The sequence below is a fragment of the Pleurodeles waltl genome, chromosome 8 (genome assembly GCF_031143425.1).
Source record: "Pleurodeles waltl isolate 20211129_DDA chromosome 8, aPleWal1.hap1.20221129, whole genome shotgun sequence".
Lineage (NCBI taxonomy): Eukaryota > Metazoa > Chordata > Amphibia > Caudata > Salamandridae > Pleurodeles > Pleurodeles waltl.
The window spans coordinates 489,525,936-489,541,228 of record NC_090447.1 but is presented as its reverse complement, the minus strand read 5'-3'; the positions used below and the strand labels follow the sequence as shown (position 1 = coordinate 489,541,228).

General features: G+C 46.5%; 1 protein-coding gene across 3 annotated transcripts in view; it reads left to right on the top strand.

Moving 5' to 3' along the window:
* The window catches only part of FHL2 (four and a half LIM domains 2), a 443,001-nt gene that overhangs the window by 415,638 nt on the left and 12,070 nt on the right, over positions 1–15,293 (top strand). The gene's annotated exons all lie outside the window — the stretch shown is intronic.

The following is a 15,293-nucleotide window of genomic DNA, read 5'->3' as shown; positions in this document are numbered from 1 at the left end:
TGGATGTGTCCACGTTGCGCTTTGGGGCGTTTCCTATCGCGGGCGCTAGGCCTACACACACAAGTGAGGTATCATTTTTATCGGGAGACTTGAGGGAACGCTGGGTGGAAGGAAATTTGTGGCTCCTCTCTGATTCCAGAACTTTCTGCCACAGAAATGTGAGGAACATGTGTTTTTTTAGCCAAATTTTGAGGTTTGCAAAGGATTCTGGGTAACAGAACCTGGTCCGAGCCCCGCAAGTCACCCCTCCTTGGATTCCCCTAGGTCTCTAGTTTTCAGAAATGCACAGGTTTGGTAGGTTTCCCTAGTTGCCGGCTGAGCTACAGGCCAAAATCTACAGGTAGGCACTTCGCAAAAAACAACTCTGTTTTCTTCCAAAAATTTGGATGTGTCCACGTTGCGCTTTGGGGCGTTTCCTGTCGCGGGCGCTAGGCCTACCCACACAAGTGAGGTATCATTTTTATCGGGAGACTTGGGGCTGGGTGAAAGGAAATTTGTGGCTCCTCTCTGATTCCAAAACTATCTGCCACAGAAATGTGAGGAACATGTGTTTTTTTAGCCAAATTTTGAGGTTTGCAAAGGATTCTGGGTAACAGAACCTGGTCCGAGCCCCGCAAGTCACCCCTCCTTGGATTCCCCTAGGTCTCTAGTTTTCAGAAATGCACAGGTTTGGTAGGTTTCCCTAGGTGCCGGCTGAGCTAGAGGCCAAAATCTACAGGTAGGCACTTCGCAAAAAACACCTCTGTTTTCTTACAAAAATTTGGATGTGTCCACGTTGCGCTTTGGGGCGTTTCCTGTCGCGGGCGCTAGGCCTACCCACACAAGTGAGGTATCATTTTTATCGGGAGACTTGGGGGAACGCTGGGTGGAAGGAAATTTGTGGCTCCTCTCAGATTCCAGAACTTACTGCCAAAGAAATATGAGGAACATGTGTTTTTTTAGCCAAATTTTGAGGTTTGCAAAGGATTCTGGGTAACAGAACCTGGTCCGAGCCCCGCAAGTCACCCCTCCTTAAATTTCCCTAGGTCTCTAGTTTTCAGAAATGCACAGGTTTGGTAGGTTTCCCTTGGTGCCGGCTGAGCTAGAGGCCAAAATCTACAGGTAGGCACTTCGCAAAAAACACCTCTGTTTTCTTCCAAAAATGTGGATGTGTCCACGTTGCGCTTTCGGGCGTTTCCTATCGCGGGCGCTAGGCCTACCCACACAAGTGAGGTATCATTTTTATCGGGAGACTTGGGGGAACGCTGGGTGGAAGGAAATTTGTGGCTCCTCTCTGATTCCAGAACTTTCTGCCACAGAAATGTGAGGAACATGTGTTTTTTTAGCCAAATTTTGAGGTTTGCAAAGGATTCTGGGTAACAGAACCTGGTCCGAGCCCCGCAAGTCACCCCTCCTTGGATTCCCCTAGGTCTCTAGTTTTCAGAAATGCACAGGTTTGGTAGGTTTCCCTAGGTGCCGGCTGAGCTACAGGCCAAAATCTACAGGTAGGCACTTCGCAAAAAACACCTCTGTTTTCTTCCAAAAATTTGGATGTGTCCACGTTGCGCTTTGGGGCGTTTCCTGTCGCGGGCGCTAGGCCTACCCACACAAGTGAGGTATCATTTTTATTGGGAGACTTGGGGCTGGGTGAAAGGAAATTTGTGGCTCCTCTCTGATTCCAAAACTATCTGCCACAGAAATGTGAGGAACATGTGTTTTTTTAGCCAAATTTTGAGGTTTGCAAAGGATTCTGGGTAACAGAACCTGGTCCGAGCCCCGCAAGTCACCCCTCCTTGGATTCCCCTAGGTCTCTTGTTTTCAGAAATGCACAGGTTTGGTAGGTTTCCCTAGGTGCCGGCTGAGCTAGAGGCCAAAATCTACAGGTAGGCACTTCGCAAAAAACACCTCTGTTTTCTTCCAAAAATTTGGATGTGTCCACGTTGCGCTTTGGGGCGTTTCCTGTCGCGGGCGCTAGGCCTACCCACACAAGTGAGGTATCATTTTTATCGGGAGACTTGGGGCTGGGTGGAAGGAAATTTGTGGCTCCTCTCTGATTCCAGAACTATCTGCCACAGAAATGTGAGGAACATGTGTTTTTTTAACCAAATTTTGAGGTTTGCAAAGGATTCTGGGTAACAGAACCTGGTCCGAGCCCCGCAAGTCACCCCTCCTTGGATTCCCCTAGGTCTCTAGTTTTCAGAAATGCACAGGTTTGGTAGGTTTCCCTAGGTGCCGGCTGAGCTACAGGCCAAAATCTACAGGTAGGCACTTCGCAAAAAACACCTCTGTTTTCTTCCAAAAATTTGGATGTGTCCACGTTGCGCTTAGCGGCGTTTCCTGTCACGGGCGCTAGGCCTACCCACACAAGTGAGGTATCATTTTTATCGGGAGACTTGGGGGAACGCTGGGTGGAAGGAAATTTGTGGTTCCTCTCTGATTCCAGAACTATCTGCCACAGAAATGTGAGGAACATGTGTTTTTTTAGCCAAATTTTGAGGTTTGCAAAGGATTCTGGGTAACAGAACCTGGTCCGAGCCCCGCAAGTCACCCCTCCTTGGATTCCCCTAGGTCTCTAGTTTTCAGAAATGCACAGGTTTGGTAGGTTTCCCTATGTGCCGGCTGAGCTAGAGGCCAAAATCTACAGGTAGGCACTTCGCAAAAAACACCTCAGTTTTCTTCCAAAAATTTGGATGTGACCACGTTGCGCTTTGGGGCATTTCCTGTCGCGGGCGCTAGGCCTACCCACACAAGTGAGGTATCATTTTTATTGGGAGACTTGGGGCTGGGTGGACGGAAATTTGTGGCTCCTCTCTGATTCCAGAACTATCTGCCACAGAAATGTGAGGAACATGTGTTTTTTTAGCCAAATTTTGAGGTTTGCAAAGGATTCTGGGTAACAGAACCTGGTCCGAGCCCCGCAAGTCACCCCTCCTTGGATTCCCCTAGGTCTCTAGTTTTCAGAAATGCACAGGTTTGGTAGGTTTCCCTAGGTGCCGGCTGAGCTAGAGGCCAAAATCTACAGGTAGGCACTTCGCAAAAAACACCTCTGTTTTCTTCTAAAAATTTGGATGTGTCCATGTTGCGCTTTGGGGCGTTTCCTGTCGCGGACGCTAGGCCTACCCACACAAGTGAGGTATCATTTTTATCGGGAGACTTGGGGGAACGCTGGGTGGAAGGAAATTTGTGGCTCCTCTCTGATTCCAGAACTTTCTGCCACAGAAATGTGAGGAACATGTGTTTTTTTAGCCAAATTTTGAGGTTTGCAAAGGATTCTGGGTAACAGAACCTGGTCCGAGCCCCGCAAGTCACCCCTCCTTGGATTCCCCTAGGTCTCTAGTTTTCAGAAATGCACAGGTTTGGTAGGTTTCCCTAGGTGCCGGCTGAGCTACAGGCCAAAATCTACAGGTAGGCACTTCGCAAAAAACACCTCTGTTTTCTTCCAAAAATTTGGATGTGTCCACGTTGCGCTTTGGGGCGTTTCCTGTCGCGGGCGCTAGGCCTACCCACACAAGTGAGGTATCATTTTTATTGGGAGACTTGGGGCTGGGTGAAAGGAAATTTGTGGCTCCTCTCTGATTCCAAAACTATCTGCCACAGAAATGTGAGGAACATGTGTTTTTTTAGCCAAATTTTGAGGTTTGCAAAGGATTCTGGGTAACAGAACCTGGTCCGAGCCCCGCAAGTCACCCCTCCTTGGATTCCCCTAGGTCTCTAGTTTTCAGAAATGCACAGGTTTGGTAGGTTTCCCTAGGTGCCGGCTGAGCTAGAGGCCAAAATCTACAGGTAGGCACTTCGCAAAAAACACCTCTGTTTTCTTCCAAAAATTTGGATGTGTCCACGTTGCGCTTTGGGGCGTTTCCTGTCGCGGGCGCTAGGCCTACCCACACAAGTGAGGTATCATTTTTATCGGGAGACTTGGGGCTGGGTGGAAGGAAATTTGTGGCTCCTCTCTGATTCCAGAACTATCTGCCACAGAAATGTGAGGAACATGTGTTTTTTTAGCCAAATTTTGAGGTTTGCAAAGGATTCTGGGTAACAGAACCTGGTCCGAGCCCCGCAAGTCACCCCTCCTTGGATTCCCCTAGGTCTCTAGTTTTCAGAAATGCACAGGTTTGGTAGGTTTCCCTATGTGCCGGCTGAGCTAGAGGCCAAAATCTACAGGTAGGCACTTCGCAAAAAACACCTCAGTTTTCTTCCAAAAATTTGGATGTGACCACGTTGCGCTTTGGGGCATTTCCTGTCGCGGGCGCTAGGCCTACCCACACAAGTGAGGTATCATTTTTATTGGGAGACTTGGGGCTGGGTGGACGGAAATTTGTGGCTCCTCTCTGATTCCAGAACTATCTGCCACAGAAATGTGAGGAACATGTGTTTTTTTAGCCAAATTTTGAGGTTTGCAAAGGATTCTGGGTAACAGAACCTGGTCCGAGCCCCGCAAGTCACCCCTCCTTGGATTCCCCTAGGTCTCTAGTTTTCAGAAATGCACAGGTTTGGTAGGTTTCCCTAGGTGCCGGCTGAGCTAGAGGCCAAAATCTACAGGTAGGCACTTCGCAAAAAACACCTCTGTTTTCTTCCAAAAATTTGGATGTGTCCATGTTGCGCTTTGGGGCGTTTCCTGTCGCGGGCGCTAGGCCTACCCACACAAGTGAGGTATCATTTTTATCGGGAGACTTGGGGGAACGCTGGGTGGAAGGAAATTTGTGGCTCCTCTCAGATTCCAGAACTTACTGCCACAGAAATATGAGGAACATGTGTTTTTTTAGCCAAATTTTGAGGTTTGCAAAGGATTCTGGGTAACAGAACCTGGTCCGAGCCCCGCAAGTCACCCCTCCTTGGATTTCCCTAGGTCTCTAGTTTTCAGAAATGCACAGGTTTGGTATGTTTCCCTAGGTGCCGGCTGAGATAGAGGCCGAAATCTACAGGTAGGCCCTTCGCAAAAAACACCTCTGTTTTCTTCCAAAAATGTGGATGTGTCCACGTTGCGCTTTGGGGCGTTTCCTGTCGCGGGCGCTAGGCCTACCCACACAAGTGAGGTATCATTTTTATCGGGAGACTTGGGGGAACGCTGGGTGGAAGGAAATTTGTGGCTCCTCTCTGATTCCAGAACTTTCTGCCACAGAAATGTGAGGAACATGTGTTTTTTTAGCCAAATTTTGAGGTTTGCAAAGGATTCTGGGTAACAGAACCTGGTCCGAGCCCCGCAAGTCACCCCTCCTTGGATTCCCCTAGGTCTCTAGTTTTCAGAAATGCACAGGTTTGGTAGGTTTCCCTAGGTGCCGGCTGAGCTACAGGCCAAAATCTACAGGTAGGCACTTCGCAAAAAACACCTCTGTTTTCTTCCAAAAATTTGGATGTGTCCACGTTGCGCTTTGGGGCGTTTCCTGTCGCGGGCGCTAGGCCTACCCACACAAGTGAGGTATCATTTTTATTGGGAGACTTGGGGCTGGGTGAAAGGAAATTTGTGGCTCCTCTCTGATTCCAAAACTATCTGCCACAGAAATGTGAGGAACATGTGTTTTTTTAGCCAAATTTTGAGGTTTGCAAAGGATTCTGGGTAACAGAACCTGGTCCGAGCCCCGCAAGTCACCCCTCCTTGGATTCCCCTAGGTCTCTAGTTTTCAGAAATGCACAGGTTTGGTAGGTTTCCCTAGGTGCCGGCTGAGCTAGAGGCCAAAATCTACAGGTAGGCACTTCGCAAAAAACACCTCTGTTTTCTTCCAAAAATTTGGATGTGTCCACGTTGCGCTTTGGGGCGTTTCCTGTCGCGGGCGCTAGGCCTACCCACACAAGTGAGGTATCATTTTTATCGGGAGACTTGGGGCTGGGTGGAAGGAAATTTGTGGCTCCTCTCTGATTCCAGAACTATCTGCCACAGAAATGTGAGGAACATGTGTTTTTTTAGCCAAATTTTGAGGTTTGCAAAGGATTCTGGGTAACAGAACCTGGTCCGAGCCCCGCAAGTCACCCCTCCTTGGATTCCCCTAGGTCTCTAGTTTTCAGAAATGCACAGGTTTGCTAGGTTTCCCTAGGTGCCGGCTGAGCTACAGGCCAAAATCTACAGGTAGGCACTTCGCAAAAAACACCTCTGTTTTCTTCCAAAAATTTGGATGTGTCCACGTTGCGCTTTGGGGCGTTTCCTGTCGCGGGCGCTAGGCCTACCCACACAAGTGAGGTATCATTTTTATCGGGAGACTTGGGGGAACGCTGGGTGGAAGGAAATTTGTGGTTCCTCTCTGATTCCAGAACTATCTGCCACAGAAATGTGAGGAACATGTGTTTTTTTAGCCAAATTTTGAGGTTTGCAAAGGATTCTGGGTAACAGAACCTGGTCCGAGCCCCGCAAGTCACCCCTCCTTGGATTCCCCTAGGTCTCTAGTTTTCAGAAATGCACAGGTTTGGTAGGTTTCCCTATGTGCCGGCTGAGCTAGAGGCCAAAATCTACAGGTAGGCACTTCGCAAAAAACACCTCAGTTTTCTTCCAAAAATTTGGATGTGTCCACGTTGCGCTTTGGGGCGTTTCCTGTCGCGGGCGCTAGGCCTACCCACACAAGTGAGGTATCATTTTTATCGGGAGACTTGGGGCTGGGTGGAAGGAAATTTGTGGCTCCTCTCTGATTCCAGAACTATCTGCCACAGAAATGTGAGGAACATGTGTTTTTTTAGCCAAATTTTGAGGTTTGCAAAGGATTCTGGGTAACAGAACCTGGTCCGAGCCCCGCAAGTCACCCCTCCTTGGATTCCCCTAGGTGTCTAGTTTTCAGAAATGCACAGGTTTGGTAGGTTTCCCTAGGTGCCGGCTGAGCTAGAGGCCAAAATCTACAGGTAGGCACTTCGCAAAAAACACCTCAGTTTTCTTCCAAAAATTTGGATGTGTCCACGTTGCGCTTTGGGGCGTTTCCTGTCGCGGGCGCTAGGCCTACCCACACAAGTGAGGTATCATTTTTATCGGGAGACTTGGGGCTGGGTGGAAGGAAATTTGTGGCTCCTCTCTGATTCCAGAACTATCTGCCACAGAAATGTGAGGAACATGTGTTTTTTTAGCCAAATTTTGAGGTTTGCAAAGGATTCTGGGTAACAGAACCTGGTCCGAGCCCCGCAAGTCACCCCTCCTTGGATTCCCCTAGGTCTCTAGTTTTCAGAAATGCACAGGTTTGGTAGGTTTCCCTAGGTGCCGGCTGAGCTAGAGGCCAAAATCTACAGGTAGGCACTTCGCAAAAAACACCTCTGTTTTCTTCCAAAAATTTGGATGTGTCCACATTGCGCTTTGGGGCGTTTCCTGTCGCGGGCGCTAGGCCTACCCACACAAGTGAGGTATCATTTTTATCGGAAGACTTTGGGGAACGCTGGGTGGAAGGAAATTTGTGGCTCCTCTCAGATTCCAGAACTTTCTGCCACAGAAATGTGAGGAACATGTGTTTTTTTAGCCAAATTCTGAGGTTTGCAAAGGATTCTGGGTAACAGAACCTGGTCCGAGCCCCGCAAGTCACCCCTCCATGGATTCCCCTAGGTCTCTAGTTTTCAGAAATGCACAGGTTTGGTCGGTTTCCCTAGGTGCCGGCTGAGCTAGAGGCCAAAATCTACAGGTAGGCACTTCGCAAAAAACACCTCTGTTTTCTTCCAAAAATTTGGATATGTCCATGTTGCGCTTTGGGGCGTTTCCTGTCGCGGGCGCTAGGCCTACCCACACAAGTGAGGTATCATTTTTATCGGGAGACTTGGGGGAACGCTCGGTGGAAGGAAATTTGTGGCTCCTCTCAGATTCCAGAACTTTCTGCCACAGAAATGTGAGGAACATGTGTTTTTTTAGCCAAATTTTGAGGTTTGCAAAGGATTCTGGGTAACAGAACCTGGTCCGAGCCCCGCAAGTCACCCCTCCTTGGATTCCCCTAGGACTCTAGTTTTCAGAAATGCACAGGTTTGGTAGGTTTCCCTAGGTGCCGGCTGAGCTAGAAGCCAAAATCTACAGGTAGGCACTTCACAAAAAACACCTCTGTTTTCTTCCAAAAATTTGGATGTGTCCACGTTGCGCTTTGGGGCGTTTCCTGTCGCGGGCGCTAGGCCTACCCACACAAGTGAGGTATCATTTTTATCGGGAGACTTGGGGGAACGCTGGGTGGAAGGAAATTTGTGGCTTCTCTCAGATTCCAGAACTTTCTGCCACAGAAATGTGAGGAACATGTGTTTTTTTAGCCACATTTTGAGGTTTGCAAAGGATTCTGGGTAACAGAACCTGGTCCGAGCCCCGCAAGTTACCCCTCCTTGGATTCCCCTAGGTCTCTAGTTTTCAGAAATGCACAGGTTTGGTAGGTTTCCCTAGGTGCCAGCTGAGCTAGAGGCCAAAATCTACAGGTAGGCACTTTGCAAAAAACACCTCTCTTTTCTTCCAAAAATTTGGACGTGTCCACGTTGCGCTTTGGGGCTTTTCCTGTCGCGGGCGCTAGGCCTACCCACACAAGTGAGGTATCATTTTTATCGGGAGACTTGGGGGAACACTGGGTGGAAGGAAATTTGTGGCTCCTCTCAGATTCCAGTACTTTCTGCCACAGAAATGTGAGGAACATGTGTTTTTTTAGCCAAATTTTGAGGTTTGCAAAGGATTCTGGGTAACAGAACCTGGTCCAAGCCCCGCAAGTCACCCCTACTTGGATTCACCTAGGTCTCTAGTGTTCAGAAATGCACAGGTTTAGTAGGTTTCCCTAGGTTCCGGCTGAGCTACAGGCCAAAATCTACAGGTAGGCACTTCGCAAAAAAACACCTCTGTTTTCTTCCAAAAATGTGGATGTGTCCACGTTGCGCTTTGGGGCGTTTCCTGTCGCGGGAGGTAGGCCTACCCACACAAATGAGGTATCATTTTTATCGGGAGACTTGGGGGAACATAGATTAGCAAAACAAGTGTTATTGCCCCTTGTCTTTCTCTACATTTTTTCCTTCCAAATATAGGAGAGTGTGTAAAAAAGACATCTATTTGAGAAATGCCCTGTAATTCACATGCTAGTATGGTCACCCCGGAAATCAGAGATGTGCAAATAACCACTGCTCCTCAACACCTTATCTTGTGCCCTTTTTGGAAATACTTCTTGATAGCAATTTTTTACTCTTTATATTTCAGCAAATGAATTGCTGTGTACCCGGTATAGAATGAAAACGCACTGCAGAGTGCAGCTCATTTATTGGCTCTGGGTTCCTTGGGTTCTTGATGCACCTACAAGCCCTATATATCCCCGCAATCAGAGGAGTCCAGCAGACGTAACGGTATATTGCTTTCGATAATCTGACATTGCAGGGAAAAGTTACAGAGTAAAACATAGAGAAACATTTATGTTTTTTTCACCTCAATTTCAATATTTTTCTTTTTCAGTTGTTATTTTCTGTAGGAAACCCTTGTAGGTTCTACACAAATGACCCCTTGCTGAATTCAGAATTTTGTCTACTTTTCAGAAATGTTTAGGTTTCTGGGATCCAGCATTGGTTTCATGCCCATTTCTGTCACTGACTGGAAGGAGGCTGAAAGCACAAAAAATTGCAAAAATGGGGTATGTCCCAGTAAAATGCCAAAATTGTGTTGAAAAATTGTTTTTTCTGATTCAAGTCTGCCTGTTCCTGAAAGCTGGGAAGCTGCTGAGTTTAGCACGTATTTGCACTGTATTTTGGCCAATTTCTTGGCCTCCTTCAGGGGAACCCACAAAGTCTGGGTACCTCTAGAATCCCTAGGATGTTGGAAAAAAAGGACGCAAATTTGGCTTGGTTAGCTTATGTGGACAAAAAGTTATGAGGGCCTAAGCGCGAACTGCCCCAAATAGGCAAAAAAAGGCCTGGCAGGAGGGGGAAAAGGCCTGGCAGCGAAGGGGTTAAAGAGTGTTGGGGCCAATACACAGCCTTGTTTAACACTGACTGTTGTTTTAACTGCCCTAGATAGGTGAGAGCCTCGTCCCAGTTTATCCTTCACCCAATTATCGGTGTAAATCATTTTGATGGGACTTAAAATAGTGGGTGGTAACCCCCAGAGTTGTAGTTTGGCCCACAATTAGCCACGGGGGACACAATAAAAAGCAGCTTTAAAGTCAACAAAGCACAAATAGGGCTTCCAGAAGTCCCAGAAGTCCCAGTTGCTTTTGCTCTGTTGGTGATCAGTCCCAGTGCCGTAAGGTTTGTTAGCGTTCCTTGGCGCTTGGTGAAGCCACATTGATTTAGGAGTAAAATGTTTTTATCTGTGATCCAGGACTATAGGGCCTATATTTATACTTTTTTTGCGCCACATTTGCATCATTTTTTTATGCAAATGCGGCGCAAACTTGCAAAATACAATAGTATTTTTCAAGTTTGCACCGTTTTTGCATAATAAAGCGGCGCAAATGCAGCGCTAAAAAAGTATAAAAATGGGCGTAGGTGTTTTAGCACACAGGATGAGAAATACTTAAGGTCAACATCTAAGAGAGCAATTAATCTGTAGTTGCATGGGGAAGCCACGTCCCCACCCTTATATATGGGGTGGATTATAGAACCTCTCCAGGTTGCCAGGACAGTACCTGTTGTAAGCACATAATTGAACATTGCAGCCAGGATATTTGCCCATCTTTCCGTTTCCTGTTTAAATAATGCATGCGGTAAACCGTTAGGACCGAGAGCACAGTCAGTTTGTGACTTCCCGATGATTTTTATTCATTCTGATGATGTAAATTTCAAAACTTCAGGAGCATCAGGTTCCCGGTTATTAATATACCCCTGGGTTCGCGGTCCTTCTTCAGTGGGCAACTCTTTTAGATGGGACTTTAAGTGGGATACCCATGCTTCCTCTGTTATGTTTGCATTATTAGCTGCCTTTGGACCCTTGTCCATTGTATTAATGATTTTCCAAAACCTTTTGGAGTCAGATGTTTTGGACACAAAATGTAGTTTGGCCCAAAGCGTCTCCTGCTAGTGTTTTTTAAAAGTCCATAGTTCCCTTTTAAACAGTTTCCTTTGCTCTTGCAAAGCAGCCAGTAGTGATCCATTGTCTGGGGATTTATGCAGTTGCCTTAGTAGTTTACCTACAGCTGCATTCCTTTTGTGCACTGGCTGCAGTAAGTGTAAACGTTGGCGACAATTCAATTGTGCTCCCTTTCTTCAGTTTCCTGAGGGGTCTTTGTTAATAAGATCGGTGGCAAAGTTGTCCCAGACCGTTGTCAATTTTGCCCCGCTTGCGGCCATTGATTCTAGATTTCAAAGAGTCTCCTCTGCTTGGCTTTCAATGTTGTCGGAGGACCATTTGAGTCGCTTTAGATTTTCGGTGCCAATCACCCCATCCAGGGATACCGCTTTCTCTGGCTTATGTGGTAATGAGTGAATCCCAATTGCCTGCGGCTTGTGATCACTTTCCGCGCGGTCCATAATGCTGAGGTCACTCACTAACGTTTACAGAGCAGGAGACACCAATGTGTAGTCTAGGTGGGAGACCATTTTCCCAGAGGATCTTGTCCATGCCGGAGGGATGTCGGGCGACTTTCCACCCATTTAGCTCAAAGAGGCCTACCGATTCACAGATGCATATAAAACTCTCCCCTAACTTGTCTTTCCTGGATTTTATTGGGAGGGTTTGGCTGGGCACCCTTGCCACTGTTCTTTCTGTGAGCATGGCCACTTTTCCCAGTCTGCCAATTTAATCCTGGTTCTGTCTACTTTCACCTGGAACCGTTGCTTTCCCCCATCTGTCATTTTTCCCATAGGGCCAGCTCCCTATTCTCTCAGCCTGCTTGCTCTCCCAATGTCCCTCTGTTTATTACTTGAGTCTGTCAGTTTTTGTCTATTCACCCACATTGTGTCCTCTTTCTCCTTATCCTGTCGTCTTTCTTAACAGTCTGTCTACTCTCCCTCCTTGTTTATCCACTGCCCCTCCCTGTCCAACTGCACTCCCAATACCCTCTCCACTCTTCTTCCAGATTGCCTTCTCTCGCCAACAGTCTCTCCTCTCCCCAAGCCATTTTTTAATCTCTCCCCGGAATTTCTGTAGTCTCTCCCAAACTGTCCCACCCCCACTCTCAGCACCTCCGCTGTCCCCAAGATTTGCTCGAACCCAGTGACACCACAATAGAAAGAATGCCAATGTCACTGAGCACGAGTATCGCAACACACTTTCCCTGTTCCTCTTCTCTCCCTCGCATTATGTCTATTGTCCCTCCTAATCTAAGACTAGACCCAGTCTGTCAATTCTCCTCTTTAGCCATTCTGCTATCTCCCAGTCTGTCTGCAATGCCGACAGTCTCGCTTTTCTTTAAACCAGTTTCAGGGGTGAAGCTTAGTCAGTGGGATTCAGGAGGTGTGAATCTCAAATTTCCCAACTAAAAAAGCAGTGGGCTGCAGGGTGGAAAGGTGAAATGACCAAGCTTGGAGATGCACTGTTTCCATGAGGAGTAGATCAGTATGGATTTGCATTAGGAAGACCTCTATCTAGAGCAGCAGGGTGGGTGAGAAACAATGGATTGGAATGCTACCACCAGCAATTGTCACTGGTTAGATTTTTTGCAGGATTTCATCTGATCACATTTTGGGTGTTTGATTGACAGTTGTATGTCTGGAAACTTGAAATTGGGCAGCTTTCCAAGCCTACTACCACCAATGCTGGTGAATTCAATAAAGTAGCAATTAGCACCCATTCAAGCAGATCTACTCATTTTTGCTAAATTGGTCACGCTGTATATTTAATATGTCAATCAAAAAAATCAAACAAGTTAATACCTCTTAGTGAAATGAGAAACACGACAAAAACTGACACAAACATAGCAGACCAAACTCTGCCCCCCCCCCCCCAAGACCCAACTAACAAACCAAAACTACTGTCACTTACAAACAACTGCCTGGAGTCCCTACTCTGGCATTAATTACTTTAAATGTATTTCCACTGCATGCATTCCTCTTTATTTTTGTCACAAGAAACTATGATTGTAGTGCTGTCAAATCAGTGCACGTGGGCAGGGCGCCATGTTTGTAGTCCATGCGTTTTAGAAATCATTTTATGAAGAGACTGACAGCCTCATGTACAAAGTATAAGTCACAAATAGAGGACGGCATGCAGGAAAATAAGGCGAGCCAGAGCCAAGCAATGGGTCTGACTTGGCTCTAGGAGTCCATGCTTGAGCCAAAGCTTGAAAATGTTTGGCATGTATATTGTGCGAAAAGCATAATGAAAAATTCAAAATTCAAAAGTGCATTTCTTTAAGATGTGGAAGAGCCTCACCTTAGTACATCAGATTACATCATTGCATAGACAGACATTTATTAAACGTTTTTAGAAACATTCATGGCTCGCCTCCCCATGACAATCGCATTTGTAAACTAAAAGGCAAGTCAGTAGTCATGCAATCCCTAAATGTGGCCTAATTTCTTATTACAGATGGACCATTATTATTGTCTATTAAATTAAAATTAAGCATTGCTTGTATAGTGCGTATTCTGAACTTAACGTATTTAAATGTATGCTCATATGGTAGTAAAGAAAAAGGAAGTTATGTGAAATAAAATATTTGCCTAGGATCACACAACTCAAACAAAAAGGGACCCTGTATTGATTCTAGGTTATCTGGTTTCACATTTTGAAATTGAACTACCAGATGGGTATCTCTGTCTCGCTGTTTCTTATTTACATCAAAGGACACTGTTTTGTCTTTCATCCTTGGCTCACCATGAGAAGAAACACAGAGAAAGCAGACTCAGAGCTCCCAGACCCACCACCAAGCACTGAAGCTACTCCCTTGCTTCCTCTGTTCTCTTTCCATTCACAAACCAATAAAACTCTCTTGAGTCCAACTGTTTTGAGGTAGATTTACTTGCAGCATTTCTAGCAAAGGATTGATTGTGTATATGTTTGTGAATACCCACAAAGCTCTGACTCATGTTCATGCACGGCCATCCCTAAAGCTACTCCTCTCTTGCTCTAAATGCTCAGATCTTAAAATCTGCCATATTATTGGAGTTTCCACCCGTTACTTTTTTTTAGTTATCAGGGACTATGGATGATTTGCCAATTGTACAATTTGTTTTAAACTACATAGTAAGAATATGTTGTTATTTATAATTATGTTTTTATAACACTGTTATTTAGGACTTTATTAATTTACAGAATTGTGTAAAGATGTTTGTAAACTATACAATTAAAATGTTAACATGGATTTTGCCTACTTGGAAGTTCCATCTACCAACTGGAATCTGTGAAGTTACACCTGGAGATATTTTTTCTCTAACAGTTATGCTGAATATAAGTGTGCATGAACCAAAGACTATGAATCGCTCCTTTACAGTCCTTCCTTGTTTGAAGGTAGACATAGCTCTTTCTTCATTTGTATAACTGACACACTTCTCGAAAATGTAGTGCCACAAAGACTGGTGAATGTACAAGCGTGACTTGTATTTATAGTAGTCCTGGAACACTGTGAATTCCGCAAGTGCTAAAAGAGTAAGGGGCATATTTATACTTCGTTTGCGCCGGAATTGCGTTGTTTTTTTGACGCAATTCTGACGCAAAAGTAACTCCATATTTATACTTTGGCGTTAGACGCATCTAGCGCCAAAGTCCATGGAGTTTGCGTCCTTTTTTAGCGTGGACACCTACTTTGCGTTAATTATATGCAAGGTAGGCGTTCCCGTCTAAAAAAGTGACTCCGCGGCATGTGCGCCATATTTACACTCCAGGGCAAAATTCACGCCCGGGAGTGGGCGGGTCAAAAAAATGACGTACGCCTGCTTTTGCGCCGCTTTTTAGCGCCTGGAAAAGGCAGGCGTTAAGGGACCTGTGGGCTCGGAAGGAGCCCAGAGGTGCCCTCCCATGCCCCCAGGGACACCCCCTGTCACCCTTGCCCACCCCAGGAGGACACCCAAGGCTGGAGGGACCCATCCCAGGGACAATAAGGTAAGTTCTGGTAAGTATTTTTTTATTTATTTTTTTGTGGCATAGGGGGGCCTGATTCGTGCCCCCCTACATGCCACTATGCCCAATGACCATGCCCAGGGGACAGAAGTCCCCTGGGCATGGCCATTCGGCAAGGGGGCATGACTCCTGTCTTTGCTAAGACAGGAGTCATTTCTATGGGGGTTGGGAGTGGAAAAAAATGGCGCAAATCGGGTTGAGGCGAAAAATTTGCCTCAGCCTGACTTGCCCCATTTTTTCACGCCCAAGCTCCATATCCCCCTACGCCGGCGCTGCCTGGTGTACGTCGTTTTTTTCAACGCACACCAGGCAGCGCCGGCGGCTAACGCCGGCTAACATCATTGCTTAAATACGGCGCCCGCATGGCGCTTCAGAATGGCGTTAGCCGGCGCTAATTTTTTTGGCACAAAACTGCGTT